This window comes from Xenopus laevis, chromosome 9_10S (genome assembly GCF_017654675.1).
Source record: "Xenopus laevis strain J_2021 chromosome 9_10S, Xenopus_laevis_v10.1, whole genome shotgun sequence".
Classification (NCBI taxonomy): domain Eukaryota; kingdom Metazoa; phylum Chordata; class Amphibia; order Anura; family Pipidae; genus Xenopus; species Xenopus laevis.
In genome coordinates this window covers 40,154,631-40,181,668 of record NC_054388.1, presented here as the reverse complement: position 1 = coordinate 40,181,668, position 27,038 = coordinate 40,154,631, and the positions used below count along the sequence as shown (strand labels likewise).

Sequence of the window (27,038 nt, the reverse complement as noted above, 5' to 3'; positions counted from 1 at the left end):
TTTCCAGAAAAATATTATGTTTTTGGGGGGGGGGGGTCCATGTATTATTTTGTGTATTTACTTCATAAAAAAGGTAAAATATTTTTCTGGTATAGATCCCTATATCATGAAAAATATAACTTTTTCATTTTTTGGTATTTAGAGCTCTAAATCTTGTTCCAGAAGTGGAACACTTAAACACTTAAAAAAGGCATCGTTTTCCTAGGTAAATTACCCCCCCCCCCCCGGGAGAGTGCACACAATGTTCAAAAAACCTACCTGCCCTCATCACTGCTCTGCCTGTCACTTAGGGCTGCCACCTCACCCTTTTAAAACCAAACACATATGAAATCCACAGCCTGCATGGCTAATTAGCAATTCATTTAGATGCATGATACATGGCTGCACAGAAATCAGTTCAGTCTGCATCATCTAAATGAGTTGATAATTAGCCATGCAGCCTGTGGATTTCATATGTGTTTGGTTTTAAAAGGGTGAGGTGGCAACCCTACTGTCCCTGCTAGATGTGTAAGTTACATACGCTTCTAAGCAAGTCAGTGTTGGTTTTGTTGCAATTTTGTAAATAAGTGACATTATGCTTAATGCCAAAGGTTGCCAAACAATGTTGCTCCTTCCTTTTCTGCAGTATTTGTCTGCATGGCTGTGTGATTGTTTGTTGCAAGGCAGGTTTGTTTATATGCTGCGTCTGTTAACCTCTGCCATTACAATTGAGTAATCAACCAATGACCATTCAAATTATGTGACTGGTTACAGTTCACAAGCACCCAATAAATTACTAGGAGGAGGGCAGTATCAACATCCAATAGGAAACAAGTAAGGGCAAAGCCTGGGCATGATGATGTCATCATATAGGAAGTTCTTGGTGTGTCTGGTTCAAAATAGGCCACTGCCATCACTTCAGAAAACTGGTCAGAGAGACAGGAGAAGGACTGAGTTAATAGGTATAGAAATTAGCTTTTACAATGGCATTTTTACTTTTTGTTATGGAAAATGGTTTTTCTAACACATTGAGAGCATTGTTAGTGGTTTCATAAGATTTGTACATTGAAGGTGAACAACCCCTTTAAATGGTCAGTACATGATAAATTTCGAAAATCGAACTCAAATTTTTTTAAAAACTCGAATCAAATTTTAACTATTCCCTAGATGAATTCCACTAAAAAAAACCTTGAAAATTCAAATTCGAATTTTGACTTTGACCCTTGATAAATCTGCCCCATATTGTCAGTTTCCCAGTAGCCCCCAGTCATTTGACTTGTGTTCTGATAAACTTCAGTCACTCTTTACTGCTGCACTGCAAGTTGGAGTGATATCACCCCCCCCCCAGCAGCCTAACAACAGAACAATGGGAAGGTAACCAGATAGCAGCTCCCTGGTAAATATAAGAGCAGCACTAATATCACAACTAAAAAAAAAATACACTTGTTAGGTTAGGAAAGACATTTTACATGGTAGAGTGAATTATTTGCAGTGTAAATTAGAGATGAAAACAACACCATAAAAATTATGACAGAATCCCTTGGGGACCCCTGCCTTAGGCCAACCCTTGGCTGCCCGTTACCTACATCACACCCCTTTTGCTCACTCAAGCATGCATACTCTCCTTAACTGCTGCTTCATCTGTCTGGCTGTTTATATTCTATGCACTGCTGAAAAATGAAGCAGAAGCCAGATAATTAACAATGGTACAGGATCAGATCCACACTACAGAAAAGGATGAAAAAATATTGCATTTAACTGTTATTCCCAATATCTTTGAAACACTGAACAAGTGTAATGAATGGATTTTGGAACATATTTTAGAATTATGCATTTTCTTGCCCCATAAACGTTTTTTGGGTGGATATCTATGGAGTAATGCACAAGTGTAGAAAGCTAAAAATGCCATCCACAAATGATGAGTATATTGTGTTTAATTAATATAAAAGTGTTGTCTCATCAGACATTTTGTATGGTTATTTTTTTCTCACATCTCTGCCCACTTCTCTCTACAGAAAGAAATAGAAAATGGACAGTACGGGCCCAGCCTGCCGGAGGTTGAGCGGCAGGTTGCAGAGCACAATATCTTGCAGCGAGAGATCGACGAGTATGGAAATGAAATTCGCAACCAGGTGAAAGCAAATATGCAGAGTCTGAGCACCATGTTTATATTATATATAAATGTTGCTGCAATGTAATTCACAAGAACTAAATCCATATAATGCACAATGCTTCATCCTAGGGTCTCCGTAAAGGAACAGTAACACCAAAAAAATCAATCATTTCAAAGTAATTAAATCAATCATTTAGTAAATAAAATATATTGTACTGTTGCCCTGCATTGGTAAAAGTTATGTGTTTGTTTTATAAAGAATACTACATAAATAAGCTGCTGTGTAGCGATAGGGGCAGACATTTGGGCTGAAAAAGGAAAAAAAGGCACAGGATACTTGGCAGATAACAGATAAGCTCTGTAACAGAAAACAATGGGATTCTACAGAATGCATCTATTATCAGCTATGTAACCTGACCCTTGAATGGCTGCCCCCATGGCTACACAGCAGTATAGTTTATATAAACTATAGTAGAGTTTCTGAAGCAAACACACCAGTTTTACTAATGCAGAGAAACAGTACTTTATATTTAATTACTTTAAGACACTTTAATTTTTTTATGTTACTGTTCCTTTAATGTTAGAGGGCCACACAAGAGCTAGGAGACCTTGTCATAGCAGCAGCATAAGCAACATGGATCATTTGATTTTGACTTTATGCTGCAGAACCAAAAAGTGGTGGGGACCCAGTCAGAGGGGCAGCAGAAGCACCGCAGGAATATATGGTTTTAAATTGGTTTGTGCAACATTATACATGAGCAGAACAAGCACTATGGAGCATGTGAGTTAGACTTGCTACCCACAGTATCCAACAGTGTTAGTAGAGCCATTCCCAGCAGAACTAGGTCCTAATAAGGTCCTAATCTAATCAACAATCTCATTCTCATGCCTTAGCACAGCACATCTAATGTCTCACCTACACCAGAATATGCTTAAAGTAAAGGAACACTTCTACTAAATGCACATTGCTGTGTTCCACTGATTAATTATTGCAATTATTTTCAAATCAGTTTTATTTGATTTTTTTAAACCTTTCTGCTGCTAACATGGAATGCATGTTGTAGGGATCCTGCAACATTCTGTTGCATGAAAACAATTTGTCGCCCTCTGTATTGTTATGCCTTGCTATTCATGCTAGGATGTGACAACATTACTAATTCTTTGCAAATCCAAAATTTCATGCTGTAATGTCTCTCAAAAATAAAGCAGATTCCTAAACGAAATAGTTGAGGATAAACCAATGAATTGTATAAAGGTGTCAGAGGGGCTTTTTGGCACAGAGATAAAAGGGATTAATAGTTAGTAGAAACCACGTCTAATCATCTTTATTTTTATCTAATTGTGTTTTAACAGGACAATGCAGCCATTAAGAAACCAGTATCGGAGTCTACAGGTCAGTCTTATGAAAAGTTTAATCTTTCCTGCATGGAGAATGCAGTTACTACTCTGTTTTTGAAAAGTTAGGGGGGATACCTAAAAAGGTTAATCCTTCCCATTGTAGGGTCACAAAAACAAAAGGGAAATATAGGATATTGAGCCTGCAGTGACTCAGACAGGAACTATGGTTACATAATGTTTGTCCCTTCCACTGATGCTTGTGACAAGTGGGTTTTCCTCCAGCTGGGGCGAGTTCAACTTTAAATTTGGGCAGCCATCTCTGGTTTGGGTTGGGTGCAGGTCAGAGTGGGGAAGTAAACTCCCCTGCTCCCAAAGATTCCCTGACTTGGAACCAGAGACACACACAGAATTAGTTTACATAGAGAAAAGTAGTGGGGTACGGTTTGGACTCAGGTCCCAAAGTGGTAACAATTTGGGGTTTTGGGTTGGTGGAGGTTAAGGTTTTGCGGGTTATGGTCAGGTGTAGGTTGAGTTTTTCCTGACCTGCACATCACTAAACAGATTTTATTATAGGACATAGAGCTGTCCCCTCTTAGTGCAAGGGAAGACTACCATGAGAGATAGGAACACAGTCTTTATCACTGCATGATGACACAGAGGCAGGTCCAGACTGAGAATTAAAATAAGCCCTGGAATTTCGGGAACACACAGGCCCAATCGGCCCAAACAGCCGCCACCAGCCCACTAAATGCTGACTTTCTATGGCACCTTATAGCAGCCCCTCTGGCATTTGCCAGAACCTACAGATTGCCAGTCCGGATCTACACAGAGGTTTTGATATTTGGGCTGGTATTTGGGCTTGGGCTGTATAGGGCTAATTTCATATCTGCTGTGTCCTAAGACCAACTTTACTGCAGGTTGAGTATATCGTATTGGCATACTGTAAGTATTCCCCAGCATATTTAGCCACGTAAGTGCTTCCCAAAAGCAGAGCAGCAGAAAAGCCTTGAGCAGGATGGCTGTATACATATTCCTTCTGGAAGTGGCATGTAATACTGTCAGTTTAAAGATTGAATGAATCCTGGGCTCCTGTGTGTAAGAGAAATGGAATAACACTGTTGCCAACACCACTTTCTAACATGAACCATGTAATGGCAAACTCATGGTATACTCAGTATTGCAAGTGTTGGGTATTAAATTGCAAGCATCAATCCCTTTTCCTGCTTTTTATGTAAAAAAAAGGAAGAGTCCACTTGGAGAAGTCGACATTTGGGCAGCCTTTATAATCACCTCCATGGCTGCACCAAGGAACTAATGTTTCTCAGCGAGGAGTAGAACAAGATCCTGCGAAAGGACTGGAGTGACCAGATACCTGACTTGCCTGCCACCCGCAGACAATATGAGGTTAGTGACTTGCAGTCCACCATTTAAAGTTGTTCCTTAATTATGGCATCAAGTAACCCTAAAGATTAATTGTTGAGCAGAACTGCTGTATCTGTTTTTTGGGTCATAAAAAAAAAGAAAAAGAAAATGTGGGTAGGGTTAGGGTATAGTGTTGATTTGCAGATATTTATACGCTTCATTGTCAAGGCTGTACTGACGATAAGCATGTGAGGTCTATACTGGGAGTTCTGGGTCTTTTTTCATCCAGAGACTGCAGGACGTTAACAGCAGAAATAATGTAACAAAAACTCTTCTGACAAAAGGTTGTGTGGTTACTGTTGGAATTCAGTGAGACAAGTTACACAGTGGTTACATATACGCATACTCCAAATAAGGTGCAAAACGTAAGGAGGTTTGGACAGCATTGTTTGTATGGCTCAGTGGGTGTTGTTACTAAGAAGCCCAAATGCAAAACTCAGCATAAAGTAGAATGAGGCTCGTGCAGTACTAGGCATGTTGCAATCCAAAAGTCTACTGAGATATGAGTAGCCTTCAGTACTATTTACGTCCATCCTTTTGTGCGTTTAACAAGTGATAACCTCTTTGGGTTACTGGTCTATCACCCAGTAATTAAATAATTTAGTTGCAACTTTAGAGGTAAAAATAACAAGTAAAAAAAACGAAAGTATCGTAGAAGTGATACCTATATTGGCTAACAATAAATGCAAACTATGCAAGTTTTCGGAGCACCAAGGCCCCTTCGTCAGGCAAAATACAAATGAAAGCTAGAAAGGCACAGCATATATACTGTTAGATCAGTGAAAGGTGTTCATGAGCAATAAATTACGAAGTTACAGATAGATAGAGATCAATTGTAGAGACAATACAATGAATTAGGGTGGGTTGTAAATAGTCCAGGAGTCTGGATTCAGTCAGGTCACATAGTGTGACATGAAACCTGACCCTAAATTAAGTCCCTGTCTTAATGTGTTAAATAACTCCATACATTTGAATTCATAAATCTTCCTTTCCCGTTCAGTTTTAAAGTTCCCTTTTAGAATTAAGACCTGCATGTCCTGAAGACTTTCATACATGAATACATATATGTAGTTTCCTTGATGTTTAGGCTTGGAGATATGGGCCAAAGACTTTCTCCTGATTATACACACAATATCATCTTGGAATGTAGCAATGTCTTGAGAAAATGATGTTGCCACATACTCTATTTCTCTTGCCTAATTGGGGGACACAGGCACCATGGGGATGAAGATCCTGCAGCTGGAGAATGGACACTAACTTGTTAACTTGTAAACTTGTGACTCCTCCTCCTGCTCTGGGCTTCATCCCCTGCCTCCTCCTGTTACTTCCAGTTTTCTTTAGTGTCCTCAGAAGGAGAAGACACATGAATTTTTGTGGCTGGAGCAGGTGATCAAGGACTCCGGTCAGATCATGCCACATTAAGGGCCAATGATTAGAGATGTCGCGAACTGTTCGCCGGCGAACTTGTTCGCGCGAACATCGGGTGTTCGCGCTCGCCGGAAGTTCGCGAACGTCGCGCGACGTTCGCCATTTTGGGTTCGCCATTGTTGGCGCTTTTTTTTGCCCTCTCACCCCAGACCAGCAGGTACATGGCAGCCAATCAGGAAGCTCTCCCCTGGACCACTCCCCTTCCCTATAAAAACCGAAGCCCTGCAGCGTTTTTTCACTCTGCCTGTGTGTGCTGAAGAGATAGTGTAGGGAGAGAGCTGCTGCCTGTTAGTGATTTCAGGGACAGTTGAAAGTTTGCTGGCTAGTAATCGTTTTGATACTGCTCTGTTATTGGAGGGACAGAAGTCTGCAGGGGTTTGAGGGACATTTAAGCTTAGGTAGCTTTGCTGGCTAGTAATCTACCTTCTACTGCAGTGCTCTGTATGTAGCTGCAGTGGGCAGCTGTCCTGCTTCTGATCTCATCTGCTGACTGCTGCAATAACAGGCAGATTTTTCAGATACATTTTTGCCCTTGATCCCCCTCTGGCATGCCACTGTCCAGGTCGTTGCACCCTTTAAACAACTTTAAAATCATTTTTCTGGCCAGAAATGTCTTTTCTAGATGTTAAAGTTCGCCTTCCCATTGAAGTCTATGGGGTTCGCGAACCGTTCGCGAACCGCTCGCATTTTTGCGCAAGTTCGCGAATATGTTCGCGAACTTTTTTCCGACGTTCGCTACATCCCTACCAATGATCCATTCAAGAGCCCTTCCAGCTGACTGCGTATTTCTCTGCCCAATAGCCTTCCCGCTCTACGGAGGACTGCAGGCTCGCTCCCAGATCCCCCTGCGCTGGATTCCCGCTCTACGGAGGCTGCACCAGTGGTATACACCATATTCTGGTGCTATACATATATGTGTTTATATATAGGTTTATATAATCTGTATGTAAAATATATTATAGGCACATATTTATTTTTCAGGGTGGCACATACACACCATAGAGGGCATATCGTCAGCTGGCTACAATTGGTGAGTATATCCTCATCTATTATCCCTCAGATGCCCCTTTGCTATCTCCCCCAAGCTCTCTCATTGGGTGGGTGACTTTTTTCTGGACAACTTTAATAGGGGGGTGCCTTAATCGGCTTGTTCTTTTATCCCTTCCTTTTGCTACATTCTTCCCTTAGACCTTCTCTGGCCTTTTCTCTTTACGCTGCCTTTCAGTACCTTTTCCCTGTTCTTTGGCACGAACGCTCTGCCTGTTCCCGCATCTTCACGCCGTTCTGCTCCCTCACTTCCGCCCACGCCAGGCGCCAATCTCCCCAACGCGCACTTCCAGTTGCGCGCCTTCTGCTAAGCAGCAAACCCTCCATACGGCAGCGCACATCCGCGCTCTATGCTCTGCTCCGGCGCTTATTCCAGCAAGACTGATTGCGGCGCTCCGATCGCCTTTTTACCCGGGGCACTTCTCTACAACGGGGTTATCGGAGCAGCACTCCTCCTGCACACTGCCCCCTGAGATCCTACATTTTTTGTGCGACCTGCGCTTGTAGCAAGCAGATCATCTACAGGCAAGTTTTTAACATCTTACTCTTACTAAGCCTCTTGTTTGCCTCTTCTTCAGTTTTTTCTCTGTGGGAAAGATAGGTGGGGAATTTCAAGAGAGGAAATCTCATTGTAGCTTTCACTCTCCCCCCCTTCTTTCTCTCTTACTTAACAGAGCACATCTTAGAAGTCAAGATCTGCCTGTCAACACTACCAAGGGTATCCCCTGTCTCCACCTTCTCTTAAAGCTATAGTTAAAAAATACAATTATTTTGGAGCAATATGGCAGACAAAACTGAAGAGCCCAGGATACCCAAATCCTCAGCTCAAACACGTAAGACCAATCAGGTCTCTTATTTGACTTGTATGGTGTGTAAGGCCAAATTTCACACAGCTTTGGCTGAGTCTGTGTGTGTGGACTGTAGTCCCAAGATCCTCCCTTCTTCTGGCACTACAGAATCAGAATTAGTTAAGGCCTTGTCCCTCTCACTCGCAGGCATTCAAAATTTGGCCCGCATACCCGAGACTTTAGACAAGGTCCTAGAACGCCTGTCACAGCCAACTGCGACTGACTGTAGACCCTCAGGCTCTAAGTGTCCCACAACCTCCCCTCCTGACTCCCCAAGGGAAGCTATGTCCCCCTCCGATGAGGACGGACAACTACGGTCAGAGGAAGAGTCTGATCAGGAACTAGATCCTGAACAAGATATGCCTAGAACACAAAAGGAGGTTGAGGGCCTCATACAGGCGGTAATTTCTACCCTTAACATTAAAGATACCGTTTCCACTGTAGAACCCGCCAAAAATATCTTTAAGAGACAAAAGAAGAGTTCGTCCATATTTCCAGCATATGAGCAATTAGAAGAGATAATCAAGTCACAATGGAAGACTCCTGACCACAGGGTTCAAATTTCAAATTCCACAGGAGTGCACGGAACTATGGGCATCACCTCCAATGGTGGACCCACCTGTTTCCAGACTGTCTAGGAATACTACCATTCCCGTGGTTGACGCTGCAGCGTTTAAGGATCCCATTGATAAACGTCTAGAAGGTTTCTGTAAATCTACCTTCACAGCGACGGGTACTGCTTTTCGTCCAATTTTCGCTATTGCCTGGGTAGCTAAGGCCATGGAAGTTTGGGTTGAACAAGCGGCTCAGTCGATAGGTTCTGAAGACCCAGTGACAGACAATCTTCTTTCACAGATTGATGACGCGACTACCTACATCTGCGATGCAGCCTTAGATGCAGCAAAGATGGTGGCCCAAGCCTCAGCTCAATCAATTGCCACCCGTCGTTTCCTCTGGCTGAAGACTTGTTCGGCGGACCTGACCTCGAAAAGATCCTTGTTCAGCCTCCCCTTCCAAGGGAAGCTCCTCTTTGGTGCGGAACTGGACAAGATAATATCTCAGGCTACAGGTGGTAAGAGTACTCTACTCCCTCAGACCAGAAACAGGAGAACAACTTTTAAGAGAAGACCCTTTTTTCGCCCCTTTCGCCAGACTCAAGGGCACAAGAATCACACGGAGAAGACCAATTCCAACTTCCGTTCCCGTTTTCAACAGAAACAACGACCCAGCGGCTTGTCTTCAAGGGGTTCGTCCAAGCCCTCTCAGGACAAACCCAGCAAAGCATGAAGGGGTGCCCACCCCCGAAGAGATTTCAGTAGGCGGACGCCTCCAATCCTTTCGGGAGGTGTGGACAGACATGATAAAGGACCGGTGGGTCCTACAAGTGGTATCGCAAGGCCTCCTCATAGAATTTACTCAACCCCCACCCCAAAGATTTTTCATATCCCGTCTTCCCAAACATCCGTCCAACAGGGCGGGTTGTTCAAAACCTCGCTGCGGCGGGAACAATCCAACCAGTTCCAGCTGCATACAAAGGATAGGGATACTATTCCAATCTCTTCACCGTACCCAAGAAGGATGGTTCCCTAAGACCTGTACTCGACCTCAAGTCTCTCAATCCATTCGTCAGACACTGTCACTTCAAGATGGAGTCCATTCAATCAGTTCTCAACTCCATGGAGAAGAATGAATTCATGACAGTAATAGACGTCAAGGATGCATACCTCCACATTCCCATCCACCCATCCCATCACAAGTTCCTCAGATTTTTTGTAGACGGCCAACATTGGCAGTTCGTCGCCCTCCCCTTTGGTCTATCGTCTACCCCTCGCACCTACAGATCGTGCCTCCCTACAGATCTCCAGTACCCCCTTGGGATCTCAATTTAGTTCTGTCTGTGCTTCAAGAAGACCCTTACGAACCACTAGACACGATCCCCTTGCCATCACTGACTGAAAAGGTGGTTTTTCTACTGGCCATCACTTCGGCCCGCAGAGTCTCCGAAATAGCTGCATTGTCGTGTAAAGTTTCATTCACCATCTTTCACAAGGACAAGGTGGTATTACGTCCGACCCCGGATTTCCTACCAAAGGTTGTTTCTGAATATCACATTAATCAGGATATAGTCGTACCATTGCTCTGCCCAGAGCCTAAGAATTCATCTGAGAGTAAGTTACACACTCTGGATGTAGTTCGTGCACTCAAGATTTATTTAGAGTGCACCAAGAGTATCAGAAGAGTGGACGCTCTCTTTATTATTCCCAACGGTCCTAAGGGAGGAACCAGGGCTTCCAAGGCTACCATTGCCAAGTGGATTTGTTCCACGATTGTCAGAGCTTATGCGGTTAGAGGTAGAAAACCTCCGCTGAGAATCACAGCACATTCTACTCGATCGGTTAGCACATCCTGGGCTGTTCGACATCAAGTATCGGCTGAACAGATATGCAGAGCGGCCACTTGGGCTTCCCATCATACCTTCACGCGATTTTACAGGTTACACACACAGGCTTCGGCCGAAGCTGTTTTCGGGAGGAAGGTGCTACAGGCTGTTATTTCTGAGCACTAGTGGTGGAATTTCAGTGTCCCGCCCTCTGGGATTGCTTTGGGACATCCCCATGGTGCCTGTGTCCCCCAATTAGGCAAGAGAAAGGGAGGTTTTTGTACTTACCGTTAAATCTTTTTCTCTTGTCCTATATTGGGGGACACAGGCCTTCCCTCCCTGTTTTGACACTGTTATTTACTATGTATATAGTTGTTTCGCTAAAGTTTTATCATTTTATGATTCCATTTACTATGTTATTGAGTATGGGGTGCCGTTTGTCCCAAATACATTCTGTATACAAAACTATCCCTAATGCACAGAATGAATGTCTCTCATGTTATATAAGTATTTGTGACCATACACAGATAAAAAAATATACAAAAGACTTATTTCTATTAAAGAATGAAAACAAGATCTGGTTAATGCACAAAAGGATGTCATTATATCACAAACTCCATTCTGTACAGTTTAACAAGCAATCTGTCTCACAAATGTATAACCTCCATGTAACGGACGCACTTATGTGCAAAGTTACTTACAGAATGAATTAAGTAAAAACAAAGTTGGACATAATATATAATAGTGTAACTAACTAGTGCTTGTCAAGCTAGATTTGACTGACAAAATAGATATCTGCGACAGAAAGCAAGATTTTATAGCACAGGATTCATTCTTTCCACAAAATGACAGTTTTGTTTCACAAAACAGATAAAATAACCATTCTGTGAAGCAACACTGTCAGTCACATTCCTGAACCAATAAGAACAAAGCTTATTGCCATATACAAACAAGATGAGAAGTTGCCAGCTCTGCTCCACATGGCTAAGGCAAAGTATCTGGCCTGCTATAGAGGGCGCCCTCTAATGTCCCCTGTGCTGCATAGTAATAAACATGAACAAACATTTCCTAAAAGAGCTGCTGTTAAACACTACAGGTTTATAAATGGAAGTTTTTACAAATAGCTGAGAAATATAATGCTGCACTTATAATGATTGTAGTAAAAGAAAAGTATGCAAAACATAAATATGATCATTTTAGGTGATATGGCTATTCTTATTGTAGTAACCTGCTTGTGTGGCCATTTTGGTTAAGGGCATTCCTGCTGTTTTGCCATTATCTTATGACTCACTCCTGTTCCTCTTCCTGTCTAAGCTGAGAGCAATAATGGGACAGGCCACACCCACCCGCAATCTTCTATTAAATGTACCAGAAGTTACTGTGCTTGTCTGGCTGCTTTGCCAGACTCTCAGAGTCAGTTATAAGTTTTGTATATGATAGTTAGACTCCAATGTCTCCTCCTAGCTGTAATCTTGCACCAATTACGTACCTCCCAACATTTTGGAAGTAAAAAGAGGGACAACATTTTTTTGCCATGTAGTATGGCACATTTTTTTGCATCACACCGATTTTTGTGGCCACACCCCCAAATTACCATGTTCACTTGACCAAATTTGGCAGGTTAGAAAATGTAGAAAATATTTCTCCTTATCTAAACTTTTGAAATTACTTATTTTCTTATCTCAAAATTGTTACAAAACATCTTAGTTGCACCTGTTAAGCTGTTCTGAGCTCTCTGCCAAAAGCCAATTAAGTTCAAAATGTTGTTTTTCTGGCTGTTCAGTGCAGAGAAAAGAGGGACTTTCCAGTGCAAATGAGGGACTGTGGGTTGAACTGTCAAAAGAGGGACTGTCCCTCCGAAAAAGGGACAGATGGGAGGTGTGCAATTAGCTTGTAGTAGTCTGTTAATAATGTGCTAAGTTATAGTTCAACTACTACATAATAGCTTTAGCCAGAGACTTGGGACTGATCATGTGCACAGTGCATTCCTCCCAACTGTCCCTTTATCAGAGGGACAGTCCCTCTTTTGACAGCTCAACTTGAGGTCCCTCATTTGTACTAGAAAGTCCCTCTTTTCTCTGCACTGAACAGCCAGCAAAAGAAACAAAGTTTCTAACTTAATTGGCTTTTGGCAGAGAGGTCAGTACAGCTAACAGGTGCAACTAAGATGCTTTATAACAATTTTGAGATAAGAAAATAAGTAATTTTAACAGTTTAGATAAGGAGAAATATTTTCAAACTTTTATAATCTGCCAAACTTTGTAAAATGAACATGGTAATTAAGGGGGGGGGGCACAAAAATGGGTGTGGTAAAAAAAAATTATTGCTCTCAGCTTAGACAGGAAGAGGAACTGGAGTGAGTCATAAGATAATGGCAAAACAGCAGGAATGCCCTTAATCAAAATGGCCACACAAGCAGGTTACTACAATAAGAATAGCCATATCACCTAAAATGATCATATTTATGTTTTGCATACTTTTCTTTTTCTACAATCATTATAAGTGCAGCATTATATTTCTCAGCCATTTGTAAAAACTTCCATTTATGAACCTGTAGTGTTTAACAGCAGCTCTTTTAGGAACGGTTTGTTCATGTTTATTACTATGCAGCACAGGGGACATTAGAGGGCGCCCTCTATAGCAGGCCAGATACTTTGCCTTAGCCCTGTGGAGCAGAGCTGGCCACTTCTCATCTTGTTTGTATATGGCAATAAGCTTTGTTCTTATTGGTTCAGGAATGTGACTGACAGTGTTGCTTCACAGAATGGTTATTTTATCTGTTTTGTGAAACAAAACTGTCATTTTGTGGAAAGAATGAATCCTGTGCTATAAAATCATGCTTTCTGTTGCAGATATCTATTTTGTCAGTCAAATCTAGCTTGACAAGCACTAGTTACTTACACTATTATATATTATGTCCAACTTTGTTTTTACATAATTCATTCTGTAAGTAACTTTGCACATAAATGCGTCCGTTACATGGAGGTTATACATTTGTGAGACAGATTGCTTGTTAAACTGTACAGAATGGAGTTTGTGATATAATGACATCCTTTTGTGCACTAACCAGATTTTGTTTTCATTCTTTAATAGAAATAAGTCTTTTGTATATTTTGTTTCTCTGTGTATGGTCACAAATACTTATATAACATGAGAGACATTCATTCTGTGCATTAGGGATAGTTTTGTATACAGAATGTATTTGGGACAAACGGCACCCCATAATTGAGGGGTATCTTGTGTTCCTCTTCGGTTTTGGGTTGCTATGCTCCTTCTTCGGTAGAAACTGGAAGTAACAGGCGGAGGCAGGGGATGAAGCCCAGAGCAGGAGGAGGAGTCACAAGTTAACAAGTTAGTGTCCATTCTCCAGCTGCAGGATCTTCATCCCCATGGTGCCTGTGTCCCCCAATATAGGACAAGAGAAAAAGATTTAACGGTAAGTACAAAAATCTCCCTTTCAGTATCAAGGGTGAGCAGGCTGTGTAGAAAGGCTGTAATAAAGACAATGAGCAGTGCAAAACCTCATTCGCTCTTTTCTGTAGAGATTTAAAATGGAGGACCTGCTGCCACAGGAAGAAAACGTGAATCATCTTCTAGATGATGGGGAAAGGATGATCGAGCTAAATCATCCAGCCGTCCCCTGCATTCAGGTGAGAATGGTCTTGTAAATGGCCCAGGGCAATGAACATGTCACAGTGACAAAAGACAGAACTTATATAGAGCAGAAACATTTTGTGTGGGGAAGAAACATGGGGCCATATGTAAACATGTAATGTGTGTCTGTAAAGTACTCTCTCTTTAGGTGAAACAACATTAATGTTTCTTAAAGGGATACTGTCGTGGAAAAAATGTTTTTTACAAAATGTATCAGTTAATAGTGCTACTACAGCAGAATCCTGCATTGAAATCCGTTTTTCAAAACAAGAAATGGATTTTTTTATATCTAATTTTAAAATTTGCTATGGGGCTAGACATTTTGACATTTCCCAGCTGCCCTCAGGTCATGTGACTTGTGCTCTGATAAACTTTAGTCACACTTTACTGCTGCACTGCAAGTTGGAGTGATGTCATTACCCCTCCCTCCTACAAGCTGCTGTAATGTAAATAGAGCCTTGTCTGCTGAGCCTGTCAATTGAACAATAGGCAGGAATCAAGATAAGCTCCCACTGACACCACTTCAGAAGGACTGAAATAAGATCACTGCCCCCACTTACGTTTCAAAAAAAAAAAAAATATATATATATATATATATATATGCACACACAATTCATTTTGGGCACTGGAAAAAATATTTTATATAGATAGTTTTTTTAAATTTGTTTACACAAAAATGAAACACAGGAGAAACACAGAGGTACACTCCCAAGACTGATGACAGGGAATAGAAAAAAGGATAAAATAAGGACATACTTGAAAACCAGGAAAACTTAGGAGGAAGTCTAGAAAGGGTTAAAATAGCTCAGGAGAAAGGAGACAGTAAGTAGTTAATGAAAAAAGAAGTATTGCAGGCAGGAAAGGAGCGCAGTGTGTGTGAGGTGGATAGCAGAGGGAACTCACAGCTCCTTTACCTCATCTAGTAACCAGTAAAACTAACTAGGAAGGCAGCAAGGAGAGAAAGTTCCCCCCTCCAAAGGAAAGCAGAGAACAAACTTACAGAACAACAGGAGCTTTGATAGTGTCTGTGGGAGGAGGGGCTGCTAGTGCAGCTGTAGAGCAGGACGTAGGAAAGTGAAAGTAATTGCTTCCCTGCAAACATGTGACCTCTCTCCTCCAAACATCACACAGGGGCAGAGAGGGGAGGGGGCGTGTTCAGCTAGATTCTCATGTCGTGGTGCAACCTGGCTGTTCATTACAGAGTGGCTGCCTCCAAGCACACAGGTAATGCTGTGCCTGCTGTTAGAGCAGCACAGGATGAATGTGTAATGAGCAAAAATGGAAGCCCCCATGACAAAATACAAACTAAAATAACTTATGCATGGATTTGTTAATTAACATTTTATTTGCCAGACAGTGTTTATGGATGTGTGTTTTTTATAAAAATGCAAAAAAAAAAAAAAGTTTAAAATGACGACAGATTCCCTTTAATATAAATCAACCCTTTAATGCAACTTACTTATTTAATAATTACTGTATGCACAGATCCATATGAAATGGAAAATCAGACAATGCATGAAGTCAATGCAAATTGTCATCCTTCTGACCTACAACCACTTACCTTGTATCCCGACATCTAAGAGCTGGGGGCCTGGGACCTGCATAGACGAAACAAGATGAGATGTAATGTTGTTGCTCTACCTTGTGAATCTGCTTGTGCTTGTACACTTGTTAGTAACATGGTTCTTATACTTTTAATATTTTGCAGGCCCACCACGAAGCTCTAAAGGATGAATGGCAAAACTTTCTCAATCTGTGTATCTGTCAGGAGAACCATCTGAAGAACGCAGAGGAGTACAAAAAGGTGAGGGAGGTTGCACACACCCCATGAGAATCTCCATACTGAGTTATAGCAGCATTATCATTGCTTTAATAATAAATACAGAAGTTCAGACAGTGAGAACATTATGGGCTTGTAATATGTCTTTCATTATGTTTTTCAAATTCTACCTCCAGTTTCAAGATGATGCAGACACCGTCGCTCACACTTTAAAAGAGGTCAACAGAAACCTTGACACCAAATTCAGTAATTTGGCAGCACCAGGGGCAGCTTCAGAACTGCAACTCCAGCTGGAAAAGGAAGACAAGCAGCTGATCCAGGCTGAGAAGAGTTTGTCCGCTCTTAAAAACAAGGCCCCCTGAGATTGTGCCCCTCAAACAGCGAAGGATAAAGTCAAAGCAGCCCTTAACCATCAACTCCATTTGTGACTGGGATTCTGCTGATGTAAGATGACTAGATGAATGTCTCATTTACACCACTACCGTTATATATTGGTCAGGGGCCCAAAATTAATACCCTATTCTAAGAAATTAGCCATGTATCCCAACCATCTGCCATAAACTAAAAAGGACATGGAGGAAATGTGATGTATGTTGCAAGAAACATAGAAGCCGTTCTACCAGCTCTCAGACACATAAGTGTTTTAACAACTTGAAATCCAAGGATGTGTGTAATAAATAGAGAACTGTGGGGTGGGTGCTAAGAATTGGGGGCTAGGATGAGAGCTGAATGCCACAGAAATGAATAAGACCTGAAGAGGAAGATCTTAACAGGATAACTGTGCTCCTTTTCTGCACAGATGCAGTTCTCAAAGGGAGAGGTCTTCACTTTAAAGGACAACAGCAAGACTGACAACTGGGTTATACAGGCTCCAGGGGGAGAGACCAAAACTGTGCCAGCTGCCTGCTTTGTAATCTCTCCTCCAGACCAAGAGGCCATAGATAAATTGAAGAGGTAAGTGTCATGTAAGAGGGAAAGTGGGTGCCCTTTCCATTATCTTTTTGCTTCATAGTGGAACTGCATCAATGACAAAATCATGTGCTATGTGATGCAAAATCCTAGCTTCAGAATATAGTTCATTCAAACTTTCCACTTGAATTTTTTTTGCTAGTATTTGTCAAAGGGCCTACACGTTTTTTTCCCTCTATTTGTCATCTTCAGACTGGAGGGTGAGATAAGCGATGCACAGAAGAAGAAGACAGCTGAACTGAACAGAACACACTGAAATCCAACAGAAACCGGGAACCTGGTACAGTAAGTAAGTTACTAGGCAGTACCTGGCAAACACACACACACACATGAAAATATTGCAATGTGGGCAGTATGGGTGGGAAACTGCAACATTAGTTCAAAATAACACTAATTGTTTACACTTCATTTGGACATTTTGTTTATTTTTGTACACTGACTTAACCTGTTCAACAGTTCCAGTTGTCACTCCACCTGCACCTCCAGCTCGTGTGTCAAGTATACCAAGTGAGGATCCCCAGGCAAATCAGCTCCTTAACAAGCTAAACAAGATCCAGGATGACCTGAAGAACACAGAGCAAGAGGTTTTGTCCAGGGTACGCTCTCCAGTTAGTCAGGCTTCACCCAGTCAAGATTTGGCTGGGAGGCTGAAACAACAAGAGGTGAGATGATAAGACACAGATATTTTTATAAAACCAACCATTTATTTGTAACAAATATAGGTGGAATTGAATGATATTTTACTAAAAAATAGAGCTATTCTACCAAAGTGCACTTCTTATCTGACCAAACAAAATGCTGTTTACATGTTAATGCAAATAAAGAGCAGAGACTTAACGTGTAAATCTCATGTTACTCCATGAAATTACAGATATTATTTGTCCAGTCGGTGGCCAATTTCAAATGCAGCTTGCACATCCATACTTTACATAGTATTTGATTTTCTCCTTGGTCTGCTTGGGGGACACAGGGACTATGGGTATAGCTTGCACCACTAGGAGGCAGGACACAACAAAAAAGAAACATTAACTAATCCCTCCTCCTCCTGCTATACCCCGGCTCCCAGGTGGAGCCAAGCCAGTTTTCGTTGTGTCCTCAGGAGGTTAGGACGTGTTCTCCCTTCTGGAGTTAGATTTTGTTTTTTATTTTTCTCTTATTTTTATTTAATTACTTAATATTTCTTCTACACAATGAGGCTGGAATGGGCATCCACACTGCGTGCTTTGCTTTCATGTCCCCCTCCAACTGGTTGTCTCCGGGGTCTTTTGTGCCCTGGCACTGACCACCCAGGCTCTAGCTTCCCCCCCCCTCTCATATATGGGGCGGAACTGTCTGGCCGGCAGACTGCGGATTACTGATCTGGCAGGTAAGCACACCTTTGTCCTTCCTGCCTGTATCCGCTTCTTATTGCACCCATACACTAGCAAATGTTTCTCCCAGTGTGTGTGTGTGTGGTTATTGACTTAACAGCGTCCTAAGGTAATAACCTTTTTCCTTCCGGTAGCAGAGCTGTGCGTCCCAGGGCGGTTTTTTCCTTCAGCAGGCCTGGCGTTTCCTGCTGCAGGCGCGCCTCTGGCCTTCTCCTCTCTGCCGCATAGCGCTCTTGCGTTCCATGCTGGGGCGGATCCTTCGGTGGGCGGGCCCTGCAGTCGCATCAGGGAGGTGCGCACTTTTTGCGCGTCACTCAGGAGGGGCGGATCTCTCCTTCGCGCCCTGTGTATTTGCTCACACGCGCTCCTGCTCAGCACTCCCAGCGCAGCTCCTGTACCTGGCGCCTTTTGCTCTCTGCTGGCCAACGAACTCTGCGCCCATATCAGGATCCATATCAGGATCACCCTGAATCGCTCTACCCTTAACCCTTCAGCTTCTGGGTTCCTGCCTTCACCACCTCAGGCATTTTGGACACCTAGCTAGAAAGGGGGGGGGTTTCTGTATAGGGCTACTCTACACCCCTGCTCCTTCTGGGAAGGGTAACTATTGTTTATTATTGCCTAACATATTTGATTTCATTCTAGAGCACCATGTCTGAGAGTTCCAGTGATACCCTCTTTCCAAGGACGGCTCCACCTGCTAAAATTTCGTATCTGGCCTGTGCCAAATGCCGCAAACGTTTACCAATCGGTAACAAGGAACCTCTCTGCTCCTCGTGTAAGCCACCTGAGCCTGCTCCGGAAAATCCAGGGCCTAGAACCCAGGTAAGCGTAGACACCCATGGGGCATCAGCGGCCCAAGGCTCCGATCCTATTCCTCTCCGGGTCCCCCCTCCCCTCCTCAGTGGGCTTCTCAACTGGCCTCCGGCATTCCCAAACTCGCTGATTCCTTAGACAGACTACTAGCTTGTCTGGACAACCCCAAACCCAAGCCATCTAAGCGCAGGGCGGTTTCTCCCTCTGCTGCTGACAGTGACGAGGAGTCCTTTTCCCCTTTTCCTATTCCTCTAGGTTCCGGGGACGAACAGTCCCTTTCTGACGGCGAACTATCCCATGGTTCGGAGCATGAGGATGAGGATTCCCCTAAATTCTCTTCCGAGGCCATTGACTCCCTTGTCTCCTCCGTACTAGAGACCTTACATTTGCAGGATCCTGGGACCAGCTCTAGCTCATCCTCGGGCCTTTTCAAGCGAAGGAACCGAATTTCCCCCTGTTTTCCCTCTCATGAACAGCTTGATCAGATCATCCAACAGGAATGGGACAAGCCCGAGAGGCGCTATCAATCTAACAGACGTTTTCTTAGGCTATATCCGTTTCCTTCGGATCTCACGGACAAGTGGTCCTCCCCTCCTTCGGTGGATCCCCCTGTATCACGCCTTTCTAAGAACACCGCTCTGCCGGTCCCTGACGCAGCGTCCTTCAAGGATTCCATGGACAAGAAGCTGGAGGGACTCCTGCGTTTCCTTTTCACTTAGAGTTTTCCTCTCCCCCGCCTCACCGCTTCTTCATGTCCAGGTTACCCCAGGAACCCGTCAAGGCTCAAGCTCTTCTAGACGCTATAGACAACCTACTTCTATCGGATGTCATCATTCCAGTGCCTCCCCGGGAGACATTCAGGGGCTACTATTCCAATCTTTTTGTGGTTCCCAAGAAGGACTGATCGGCCCGTCCAATTCTGGACCTCAAGGAACTCAACCTTTTTATTCGTCCGAGGAAGTTCACGATGGAGTCTCTCCGTTCCGTCATTGCGGCCATGTCCCCAGGCCAATTTCTCACCTCCCTGGACATCAAGGACGCGTACCGGCACATCCCCATCAGAGGTTCTTACGATTTGCTGTCCGCAACCTGCACTTCCAATTCACGGCTCTCCCCTTCGGTCTCACCTCGGCCCCCCGAGTCTTCAACAAGATCATGTCCGTTGCCACCGCATTGATCCGGACTTCGGGGGTGTCCATCACCCCCTACCTCGACGACCTTCTCATCAAAGCTCCTACCTTCCTGGCAGCACAACAGGCTCTGCGGCTGACTATGGACAGCTTACAGGAGTTGGGTTGGTACATCAACCGCGACAAGTCTTCCTTGACCCCAAGTCAGTCGATGGTATTCCTGGGGACGCTGTTCGATATGGAAACACAAACGGTGTCTCTTCCTCTGGACAAGGTCCATCACCTGCGCTCCCTAGTCCTTCTTCTTCTTTCGAACCCGAAGCACACAGCCAAGTTTTGCATGAAGGTCCTGGGTGTCATGGTGTCGACCTCCAGGAACTTCAATGGAACATCCTCTCGGCCTGGAAACGCAAATCCCTGCTTCAGGAGATTCGCCTGTCACCCAGGACCAGGGCGTCCCTTCTCTGGTGGACCCACTCCAGTCACCTCACCACGGGCAGACCCCTCGTGGATCTTCAATGGAAACTCCTAGCCACCGATGCCAGCCTCTCCGGCTGGGGAGCGGTACTAGGGGGGCTCTCCGCACAGGGCCTCTGGTCCCCAGCAGAGCAACGCCTCCACATCAATCTCCTGGAGATTCGAGCCATTCGTCTCGCCCTGTTCCACTGGCAGCACCTTCTGGCGGGTCAGGCGATCAGAATCCACGTCAATCATCAGGGCGGCACAAGAAGCAGAGGTGCTCTAAACGAGATCGGACTAATCTTTCGCTGGGCAGAGACTCACCAGGCGCAACTGTCAGCAATCTACATTCCGGGGCTTCTCAATTGGGAGGCGGACTTCCTCAGCAGACAGTCCCTGGACCCAGGCGAATGGTCCCTAAAGGACGACATCTTCCGGCAACTCACCCTAAAATGGGGAATTCCAGAGGTCGACCTCATGGCATCTTGCCACAACCGGAAGGTGCCTCTTTTCTTCGCGCGCTGCCGGGATCCTCTTGCCCAAGCGGCAGACGCACCCACAGCTCCCTGGAACTTCCAGCTCGCATATGCCTTTCCTCCTCTGCCTCTTCTACCCAGAACGATAAAGAAGTTGCACAGAGAACGCACGACTCTCATTCTCATTGCTCCCAGCTGGCCTCGTCGCTCATGGTTTTCGGAACTGGTGAACCTGTCCATAGACGATCCGTGGACTCTCCCAGTCACCCCAGATCTCCTGTCCCAAGGACCAATCCGTCATCCGTGTCCAGCCAGCCTCAACTTGACGGCGTGGCTGTTGAGACCGCCATTCTGAAGAAGAAAGGTTTTCCCCGAAGACGTGATTCTCACCATGAGAGAGGCTCGCAAACCAGTCTCTGCCAAGACCTACCACCGAGTCTGGTCTACCTACCATCAGTGGTGCCTACGTCATGGGACGGACTTACTACGTTTTTCAATCGCTAACATCCTGGCTTTTCTGCAACAGGGCCTTTCGATGGGTCTTTCTCTGGGATCCTTGAAGTCCCAGATTTCGGCACTGTCCATCCTTTTTCAGAGGCGACTTGCTTTACATTCCGATGTCAAGACCTTCCTACAAGGGGTTCCGTCTTGGGACCTTTCTCTCGTGCTTCGTTCCCTTCAGGGACCCCCCTTCGAACCCCTATCTTCCATATCTCTGCAATGGCTCACATGGAAGACCGTTTTTCTGATAGCCATCGCTTCGGCTCGCAGGGTGTCCGAGATGTCTGCCCTTTCTTGCAGATCTCCCTTTCTCACCTTTCACCAGGATAGGGTGGTCCTTCGCACTATCCCTTCCTTTCTTCCCAAGGTGGTCTCTTCCTTTCACTTGAACCAGGAGATCACTGTTCCTACCTTTTGTCCATCTCCTTCCAATCCCAAGGAGGTGGCGCTCCACACTCTGGATCCGGTCCGCGCCTTGAAGTTTTACCTACATCGAACCGAAGGTGTCCGCAAGGCGGATTCGTTATTCGTCGTTCCTTCGGGCCCACACCGAGGTGGCCCTGCCTCCAAGGCCGCTATTTCCCGTTGGATCAAACAGACCATTCAGCGGGCTTACTCTGTTCAGGGACTCAACCCACCAGCTAGGATTAAGGCCCATTCCACTAGAGGGATGAGTACTTTCTGGGCTTTCCGGAATCAGGCGTCAGCTGAGCAGTTGTGCAAGGCTGCCACTTGGACATCTGTCCATACTTTTGCGAAATTCTATCATTTTGATACCTTTGCGGCATCTGACACCCGCTTCGGCAGGAAGGTACTTCAAGACGTGGTGGCTAGTTCCACGTAGGCCTCTACCTCCCACCCGTTTTCTTGGGACAGCTTTGGTATGTCCCCATAGTCCCTGTGTCCCCCAAGCAGACCAAGGAGAAAAGGAGATTTTGTGATACTCACCGTTGAATCTCTTTCTCTCCAGTCGCTTGGGGGACACAGGGCTTCCCTCCCTGGTGAGGCCTTCACGTGTACCTCAGACATGGTCTTCATGCCTTCTTTTTCATTGTACATAGTTTTAAGGTTTCACGTTTTTTGTTGGTAACCTCCTGTTCGGTTCTTTGGTAAAAACTGGCTTGGCTCCTCCTGGGAGCCGGTGTATAGCAGGAGGAGGAGGGATTAGTTAATGTTTCTTTTTTGTTGTGTCCTGCCTCCTAGTGGTGCAAGCTATACCCATAGTCCCTGTGTCCCCCAAGCGACTGGAGAGAAAGAGATTTAACGGTGAGTATCACAAAATCTCCTTTTCTTCTACCCTCTAATGTTCAGACCACCCCTTGCTTTGCAAGTTGCTGTCATGGGAGCATGGGAGGTTTTTTATTTTGCCATCCCTGGTTTCATTTTAAGTGTGTAATGTGACCTTGCATTGCTATTTTCCAATCCTTTATAGGGGACTGACCTTCGGCTGCAAAACATAGCGTTGGAGAAGGACACAGTGCAGAAAGAGTGCGAGGCTTTCCTGAACAAGAGCCCAGTAGGAACAGTAGCCTCCCAGCTCCCCAGCATACAATCAAATATTAACAACAAGTACAAAGATGTCCAGGTCCTAAGTTCGCTCTATGGAGAGGAGTAAGTTGGCTTCGGGTTTTCCATGATTGGCTTAATGCTTTAGGTTTAATTACACCAAACTGAATCTGAGTTCTCCTGATACATCTGTTCCTATACAGAGAAGAATTCAACCTTAATTCTTAATTCTGATCAGTTGGCCAGCTCTTTAAAATCAGTTGACTTTAAGGGTGTGGGTTAATTTTGGCTCACAATTAAGAATTCCTGGATTTGGTGCTACCAAAAAGCATGAAAGCTAAACCAATGTTACAGTGCATGACAATATTTAAAACTCTGCATGCAAGATATTGTTCCAAGAGTCCAATATTTTATAACTTCTAAAGACAGAGTAAATTTGCAACACATAAAATTACAGAAATGTTAGCTTTTTTTCTACACACAAAAAAGTCTCTATGTGTAGACCTCTAGAAGAAAGCAACCTCTGGATCTTCTACTGAGAGAGCATTATTTTTACTTCAGCCTCCAGGTTACCTACTACTGATGTATAACATTCTGTTAGAAATTGCAATTTAAGGTCTACGGTAACACAATTCTGTCTTTTCTGCAGGGCCAAAGCATCTTTGAACTTGGAAAATCAGATTAAGAAGACTGATGAAATGATAAGCGGATTTGAGAATTCTTTGGTGCAGGATGGCGTGATCCTATACTCCCCAAATGTACTACAAGAGCGGGCCTCTGAAATTCAGGTACGCTGTTCCGTGCATGATCTCCAGAGAAGGCTGTGGGAGCTTCTGATATGAGAGAGGACACCAGCAGGAGAGTGAGAATAGGGAGGTGGCATCAGTTCTGCCATGTTAGGTGACAAAAAACCAAGAAGCAACCTAGGTGAAATGGGTACTTAAGAACTATGGGTGAGTTCACAGAGATAGAGACTACTTTACAGAGTAGACAAGCAGAAAACCATTAATAAAATCACAGCAGGGTGGTAGGAATACATTTATGTTTTGGTAGCTGAGGATGAGTAGAGTATAACAGTGCTTTATTAGCAGATTCGTGTAGCCATTACGCTTCAACAGGAACTTCAACTCTAACACTTTAAGCAGTATAGAAAGTACTATGTATACACAGTATAACTCTTGTGCACAGTGACACCTACAGGCCATTTGTATAAACACCACAACATTCACAGCATGTAGAATTCATATGGAACATACCATCTGCAATATTGGCTCTACTTTTCTCTCCCAGAAAATGAAGAGAGACCTTGTAGACAAACAAGACAATCTTTTGAAGCTAAACAAGAGCCTGAAGGACACTGAGCTGGCATGCAGCTCTCTACAGACTAACTGGCAGGAACATTCGCCTGACCTGCCACGCCAACGCACCCAAGTTCAACATCTCAATGACCGCTACCATGCTGTTGCTGACCAGCTTGACCAGAGGTAAGTGAGGGTTGGACACAACCCACAGAAGAAAAAGTCTAAAGATTGGTAACGGGTATGACAGGTAAAAATAGTGTTTTTCTGTAATATCTCATCAGAGAGAAGATACTGAGAGACACCAGCCTGCCTTATCAACAGTATAAATCTTCCTATAAGGCTCTGGACACCTGGCTGAAAGGTCTTCCTAAAAACCAAGTCACATCATCAGATAGCCCCAGCCAAGTCAACCACAAGCTGCAGTCTCAGAAGGTGAGCAGAGTTTATGAAGTAAAGGGTAATGAAGTTAGATGCATCATATGATGTAGTTGGATTTAGAAACAAGCAGAAACATAATACAACACACAATTGGATTAGCTGGTCTCTAAAATTGTTCCAATTACAAGGGCACAGTTGGCTGTGCAAGCTTGCGGGATCCAGAACAGACACTTTCATCTTTTTAAGGCAGGGGTGACCACTTCAGGATACAAAACACAAATCATAAAAATAAATCCTGCCCACTGGGCGGCTACCTTCACACATTTGATGAGTTCCCTCACTAAACTGGGCCCCTTGTGAACTACCAGTATAAACACATTAGTTGGGGTCACCCCTGTATTCTTGATTCTTCTGTGGGAATTGCTCAGCCTCCTGTCTTTCCTCAGTCAGACAGACTCTCTCTGGTCATGGGCTCCCTCTGCTGCTTGAATTGCAGGTAAAACCCCTAGCCCTCACTCAGGCAGGTAGCCATCCTGCTCTTTGCTCTGCTCAGAGAGAGCTTCCTAACAGTCTCATTAGAATTAAATAGTTTTCCACAGGACAGTCTTCCCATGGAAAGTGAGCTCCAATACATGAGCTGGACTACTGGATAGGAGTACCTGGCTTGCCTATTCCTTTCAGAATACTCCAGCTTCCAAGATATGGCAACTAAAGTCTTTGAACTGAGAACTCATTCTCTGTTTATTACCACCTTTCTTGGAGCTTACCTCTCCCACTAAGGAAACAAAAACACCTTTCCCCCCCACATAATTTCTGGTCACTCTACCACAATATATACTATATATATATGTATATATATATATATATATATATATATATATATATATATATATATATATATATATATATATATATATATATATATATATATATATATATATATATATATGAGAAGGCTTGAGCACACACTTAGAAAAAACTTCACCTGGGTGCAAAGACAGAGTAGCTTATATAGTGATAGAATGCTGATGCACACCAGGATTTTCTTTTCAAAGTTACTTTATTTAATCGACGTTTCGGTCCACGTCTGGGACCTTTATCAAGACACATTTCAGTACAAGTGAACACATTATATAGAGACTCACCCATCTGTGACCCATCACCAGACCACACCCATTTCCAATTACACGTATTAACCCATGCGTGCACTCGTTATGCAGTTAACATGTTATGTTCCATTTAAGGGCGTGACCTGTGAATCAAGCATATATTGTTTCAATTTAAAACTTAAAAACATGTTAAAATTTTATACAGTGATACATAATAACCAACTTGGTATATATGTGTGTGTGTGTGTGTGCTAAAAATAAAACAATAGGCTATAAACTATATGTTCAACAGAAGCCATATTCATTGAGAATGTGCATAAACAAAAAGATGAGTTTTAATTTGCCAGAACTGCACATGGCACATCTTGTTTGATGGGTAGATTTTTGAATCATAATGAAAATGATTTGAATGGATTTTATTTTAGAGGCTGTTGGATGAGATCCAGAGCAAAGAACCAGAGAAGAATAATGTGGTTAAACTTTCAGATGACCTAGTGAACGCTTTTGATGTAAGTACTTCAAATTGGAACTGATTACCTACAGTATCACCTCTGCTGTTTAGTAGAAAATGAATCTACCATATCCACTAGTCTAGTCCAAAAATATTGTTATATAATTTAAGTCTTATAAAATGTTATGGTCCTGCGACTTAAATGTTAAATACCATGTAAGGTCATTAACTGTATTTTCTTTCACAGGACTATGAAAAACAAGCCAGTCGGTACAGTACGACCCTTTCCTCCACCAACCCTGTCCCTCCTAAAAAACCAAAGGGTGTATCTATGCAGCAAGGAATAGAAGAACAGGTGAGGTGCAACTGATATTATAAAAAGGGTTATTTGGATGGTTGGTGCGTGCCACTTTGTATGGCAAGCAGGAACTGTTTCTGGGTCAGAGAGCAAGGGTACTTTTTCACTAGGAATCCAACATTTGGCCTCAAGTAATGGCATAATTGGAATTCTCAGCACCCACTGAAAGCATTTTGGCAGTCAGGACCTGTAATCCAGAATGCACGGGACCTGAGGTTTTCTCTT

General features: G+C 43.6%; 1 pseudogene; it reads left to right on the top strand.

The window, feature by feature from the left end:
- LOC121398784 overlaps positions 1-27,038 on the top strand; it is a 45,986-nt pseudogene that overhangs the window by 7,612 nt on the left and 11,336 nt on the right.